Consider the following 6,692-nt stretch of genomic DNA (forward strand, 5'->3'; position numbering starts at 1 on the left):
AGCTTCTAAAGTTCTGGCACTACACCGTCTAAAGTTCTGGCGCAACCCTTTCTAAAGCTCTGAAGTCACACCTTCTAAAGTTCTGCCACAACATTTTCTAAAGTTCTGGCGCAACACTTTCTAAAGTTCTTGCGCTACACCTTCTAAAGTTCTGGCACCACACTTTCTAAAGCTCTGGCACCACACCTTCTAAAGTTCTGGCGTGACAACTTCTAAAGTTCTGGCGCCACACCTTCTAAAGTTCTGGCGCAACACTTTCTAAAGTTCTTGTGCTACACCTTCTAAAGTTCTGGCACCACACTTTCTAAAGTTCTGGCACCACACCTTCTAAAGTTCTGGCACCACACCTTCTAAAGCTCTGGCACCACACCTTCTAAAGTTCTGGCGTGACAACTTCTAAAGTTCTGGCGCCACACCTTCTAAAGTTCTGGTGCCACACCTAAAGTTCTAGCGCAATACTTTTTGAAGTTCTGGATCCCCACCTTCTGAAGTTCTGGAGCAATACTTTCTAAAGTTCTGGCACCACACCTAAATTTCTGGCACAGCACTTTATAAAGTTCTACCGCAACACTTTCTAATATTCTGGCGACACACTCTCTAAAGTTCTGGCGCCTCACCTTCTGAAGCTCTGGTGCCACACCTAATGATCTGGAGCAACAATTTCTAAAGTTCTGGCGCAACAGCGCCTAAAGTCTGGCACAACGCTTTCTAAAGTTTTGGCGCCACACCTTCCAAAATTCCGGCACCACCACACCTTCTAAAGTTCTGGCTCCACACCTTCTAAAGTTTTGGTGCAACGCTTTCTAATGTTCTAGCGCAACACTTTCTAAAGTTCTGGCGACACACCTTCTATAGTTCTGGCGCCACACTTTCTAGAGTTCTGGCAGCACACCTTCTAAAGTTAAGGCGCCACACCTTTTAAAGCTCTGTCCCCCACACCTTCGAAAGTTCTGGTCCCATGCCTTCAAAAGTTCTGGAACCATACTATCTAATGTTTTCGCACCACGCATTTTAATGTTCCGGCACCACACCAAAAATTCTGGCCCAACAATTTCTAATGCTCTGGCACCACACCCTCAAAGGTTCTGGTACAACAGTTTTAAAAGTTCTGGTGTCACTCTTTCTAAAGTTCTGGCACCATATCTTCGAAAGTTCAGGCACCACACTTTTTAAAATTCAGGAGCCACACCTTCTAAATATGGGAAGAGGTGAATAGATAAAGCCATAGATTGACAAATATATAGTGCAGTATGATTGTCTGCTTCCTCTTTGAGTCAAGACTTTATTTGATTACCTTATTATTCGGGACATACCTTAACCAGGTTGTATTGAGGAAAAGTGAATTTCTCTCTCGAAACTTCAGTTTCAAACGGGGAGAGAGAGAGAGAGAGAGAGAGAGAGAGAGAGAGAGAGAGAGAGAGAACGTTTTCTTTTGAGTCCCCTAACTTTTAAGGCATTGGTTTTACTTCTTTTACCTTTTCAAAATGTCAGTTTATACTTATTTTCTATTAAACCACCAAATTTCTCGGGCTCATCTTCTGGATCGTAACTTCAGCATCACGTCTGAATCGGAGCTTGAAATTAAGAGATTAACAATTTGATTTGAACAAGACGACGAATGTTATCACATCTGCGCGAGGAAAATAAGCGAATGTTGACATAAAAGAAGAGATTTCTATCACGGCCAGAAAAATAGACTGCTTTTAAGTGAAAATGCAAAGCTAGCTTTCATCTTTTAGGTGGATGCCATGTTTCGAAAATGACCCTGATATTAAATGTATAATTTACTGATTTAAATCTTTCTTTCATATTGCCATTAGGTTCAAATTCCTGGTTAAGATAACATTCTTTAACAATGTACATGAGTTATATAAACTCAATCTATCGTATAAATATTGAGGTATTATTGAATTTGTAAGAATATCTATATAGAGTATAACAACGTTTTTTATTATGTCCTAAATAATCGAATTTCAGATGCGTTTGAGAAGTGGCTCCAAGTAACTATTTGTAAACAGAAGAATAAAGGCCCAATATCCTGTTTTAAAATTAAAAAATTTGGTCTAACAACAACAACAAACGCAGCCTTTTACAGTCCACTGTAGGACGATGGCCTCAAAAATATCTTTACTTATGTCCGGGGTTAGATCATTTTTCATCACCACGCTGCCCAGTGCGGATTGGTGATGGTGGGAGACTTTAGTCTGATCGCTCACAGTAAAAAAAAAAAAAAAAAAATTAAGGTGAGTGTCGCTGACTAGTAAACCTTTGCTGATCCTGCCGATACACAAACCCTTTCACAACGTTAAGGTTTAAGAAATATCCACGAATGAAGTCTTATTTCATTTCATGTTGTGAACTTAATTGACGGGTAAATACTGCCGTTTCCAACGAACTTATTTTTACGAATGGCAAACAAATAGGAAAAAAACTAAAAAAAAAGAAGCAACATCTTGGGATATTTCTATAAAAGAAACTCTTTAAATTGAAGTGTTATCTACCCGAAGACCCCACCTTAGTAGATGACGAATAGTCATCGAGAGAGAGAGAGAGAGAGAGAGAGAGAGAGAGAGAGAGAAGGGGAGGGGGGGAGGAACTCCTAAGTCAGGTATTTTCCATTTAATGAAATTTGGTTACGTCATGTGTCAGACTTCGCTCGTCGTCAAGTAGGTTAATTCCATAATACGTTCATTCAGGGAGGGCCGACCGACATACGTCAGAGGGCCTCTCTCACGTGGCCAGGTGTGTTGACTGGGAAGCCCTCTGAAGTTGTTGTGGGGGGAGAGAGAGAGAGAGAGAGAGAGAGAGAGAGAGAGAGAGTTACTTATAGCATTTGATATTTATGATTATGTTCAATATGTTACGATGTCTCTCTTTATACATAAACATATGTGAACAAAATATCCACATAAATAATCAATTCATCAACAAATGCAGCAGTACTTTAAGTAGCGGCTTAGTCTACTTATGACTGGCGATTACAGGCTGCCCAGCGGCAAGAGCCCGTGTCTTACATAAGGTAAGGCAATCTACACACACACACACACATGACTGGCGCAGGGAATTCCGTAAAAAACGAAAAAAATATACGCTGACGCAAAGACAAAAGGGGCCAGAATAGATATCATTAATGGCACAAATGACGTAGAAGAGGGGTATGAATGTTGTTAATAAAGTTTATATAAACAGTAGTTGAAAGAATTATTTATATATATAAATATATATATATATATATATATATATAATATATATATATATATATATATGTATATATATATATGTATATATATATATGTATATATATATATATATATATATATATATATATATATATATATGTATATATATATATATATATATATATATATATGGGCATGTTGATTTATGTTTAAAATGGATAGACAATGTCTTAATGTCTTAGTGGTGTCTAAAACAGAATATAGCATCAATCCGGACAAACTGTCCTGATAGCTTTCAGAAAAACAGGAAAATTGCATTTACGTTTATCCGGAGAGATGCTAGCTTTGATTTTTGGACGACACTCAGACATTGTTTATTCATAATATACATATATATATATATATATATATACATGTATGTATATATATGAATAAAACAACCTACCCTTTATACATATTTATAGTATATATATATATATATATATATATAAAACCTGCCCTTTATATTTTTCTCTCGGTGGTTTTATAGCGTTTAATCACACATAAGAAATTTACTTGACAAGCCTCCGTGCTAATGTGTGCACGCACATACACTGACAAGTATCTACCCGTCTATCGTCTATCTATCTATCTATCTATCTATCTATCTATATATATATATATATATATATATATATATATATATATATATATACATACAAAAATACATACATACATATACATATATATATATATATATATATATATTATTATTATTATTATTATTATTATTATTAGCTAAGCTATAACCCTAGTTGGAAAAGCAAGAGGCTATAAGCCCAAGGGTTCCAACAGGGAAAAATAGCCCAGTGAGGAAAGGAAATAAGGAAATAAATAAACGATATAAGAAGTAATGAAAATTACAATAAAATATTTTAAAAACATTAACATTAAAACAGATATTTGATTTATAAACTATAAAAGGACTTATGTGAGCCCGTTCAACATAAAAACATTTGCTGCGAGTTTGAACTTTTGAGTTTCTACTGATTCAACTACCCGATTAGGAAGAACATTCCAGAACTTGGTCACAGCTGGAATAAAACAATTAGAGTACTGGGTAGTATTGAGCCTCATGATGGATAAGGCCTGATTATAAGAATTAGCAGCATACCTAATATTACGAACAGGATGGAACGATGGTGCCTAAGATTAATATGTAGATCAGGAATAAGAAACTTAATAGACCGTAAAGTTTCTGTCCAACAAATTAAGAAGAGAATCTGCAGCTAAAGACCTGACAGGAGAACAATAGTCGAAACAAGGTAAATGAAATTGAAGAAAAGACAGACCTAATATGTTTCTTAAAAGTAAATTTGCTGTCGAGAATCACGCCTAAAATTTCAAGTCATACAAAGTTAAAGAAACATTATCAATGCTGAGATCCGGATGTTGAGGATCCAAGGTCCGTGACCTATTTATAATCATACTTTGAGTTTTTGTTAGATTCAACTTCATTCCCCATAATTTGCACCATGCACTAATTTTAGCTAGATCTCTATTTAAGGGGATTCAGCAACACCAGATATACATTCAGGAGATGGAATTGATGCAGAGAGTAGCATCATCTACTAGCATGTGTGGTGAGCGTGTACGTAAGTGTGTGCAAGTGTGTGTATTTGGCAAAAAAACTTGCTGATAAGCAAGATTACAGTAGTAGAACAATCTTTTATTTATTCTAAAAGCTCTTTGCTGTTCTTAACTCTTATTTCTGTCTTTTCTTGATACCACGCTTTCTGTCTTAGGAAGGCAAGGGACGTTATATTCAAAGGTTTAAAGTCCACCCATGAATGACAGAGGCAAGGGATAATGACAGTGCCCTAGCGAGCAGGACAATGCCCTAGAGACTGACAATACATGGTGTACATATGATCAGCGCCCAAGTCCCCTCTCCGACCAAGCTAGGACTAGGAAAGGGCCAGGCAATGACTGATGGTGACTCAGCAGTTAGACTTTTAGAATCTCCAACCTCCCCCTTTTTAGCTCGCAAGGATGGTGAGGTTGCAGGTGCTATTACAAACTATCAAGCTTGAGCGGGACTCGAACCCCGGCCCGGCTGAACGTCAGCAGGGACGTTTCTAATAGGCCACCACAACCCTGGGCAAAACTAAGCTAAACAGAACTTGCTCTATCTTTCGCAATTATCTAATGACGTACAAAACCAATCACACGAAACCGTTTCATGGATTGAGCTCTGAAAGTCTTCCGCAAACAACATTGCATAATCGAATAAACTACGTCATAGGTGGCATGACGTAATCGCGGGGAGTTGTTGCTATGAAGCACCATGAAACATTATTGCACACTCCATCGCGGAAATAACTGGTAAGGCCTTTGGGAATTTTTGTGAAAATATGGACTTGCACACACATACTATACATATATATATATATATATATATATATATATATATATATATATATATGTGTGTGTGTATATGTATATATATATATATATATACTATTTAATGAAATCAAAATTAGATTAAAAAACTTTTCATTGTGTTTTTAATTCTCTTTTTGTTGTAATGAAACTTTTTTAAGATGCATAATTCAGTATATGAAATTTTTAAGTGTCCTCTAAGAATCCGAAATGGAACCCATAATTAAAAGTATTTGTGCCTAACATTTCACGTCCCTTATAACACCCTCCAACCTATCTATCGATCTATACGTGCAGACCTGTTTGGCATTCAAACTGTTCATAATCCTTATGATCTCATTGGTGCTGTACGCATATCTAGGAATATTTTTTTCTATATATACAATAGTTTTGTACGAATGACTGACCATGGCATAATTTAGCGTCTTTTGAGAGTTGGGTAATATTTCTAACGTTAAATACTACTACTACTACTACTACTACTACTACTACTACTACTACTACTACTTACTACTACTACTACTACGACGAAGAGAGAGAGAGAGGAGGAGAGAGACGAGAGAGATGGAGAGAGAGTGAGAGAGAGAGAGAGATTGTTTATGAAGGATTTCATTAATGCAGGAGGAATTCATTGATGATATAACAATAGGTCCCACTCAATTTTGGACTCTTCCCACAGCATAGTTGCAACTCACAACAATGGACTACTTGCAGGAGATGGTTACAAGGATTTTGGTTGTCTCAAGGACGTTTTAGTTCATCCACCGAGACTATTTGCTCTTGGTTAGAACGAATTAGTTTGTATAGACAGTTTTTATGATCTCGTCTAACTTATTCTTGAATTCGTTTGCCGTGTTTACTGTTCATTACATCCGCTCTCTCCACAGAGAGAGAGAGAGAGAGAGAGAGAGAGAGAGAGAGAGAGAGAGAGATTGTTGTAGGCAAGAGGGAGACGAATTCTGTCCGAGAACAAGAGATAAAAGAAGATAAGCATGACATATGAGGATGCTCAAAGTGATATTCTATGCGGTGTTGCATATGCCACAACAGTGTGAGACTTCCGCTGCACTTCTCAAGAATTATAATTGCAGA

Source organism: Palaemon carinicauda, chromosome 14 (genome assembly GCF_036898095.1).
Source record: "Palaemon carinicauda isolate YSFRI2023 chromosome 14, ASM3689809v2, whole genome shotgun sequence".
Lineage (NCBI taxonomy): Eukaryota > Metazoa > Arthropoda > Malacostraca > Decapoda > Palaemonidae > Palaemon > Palaemon carinicauda.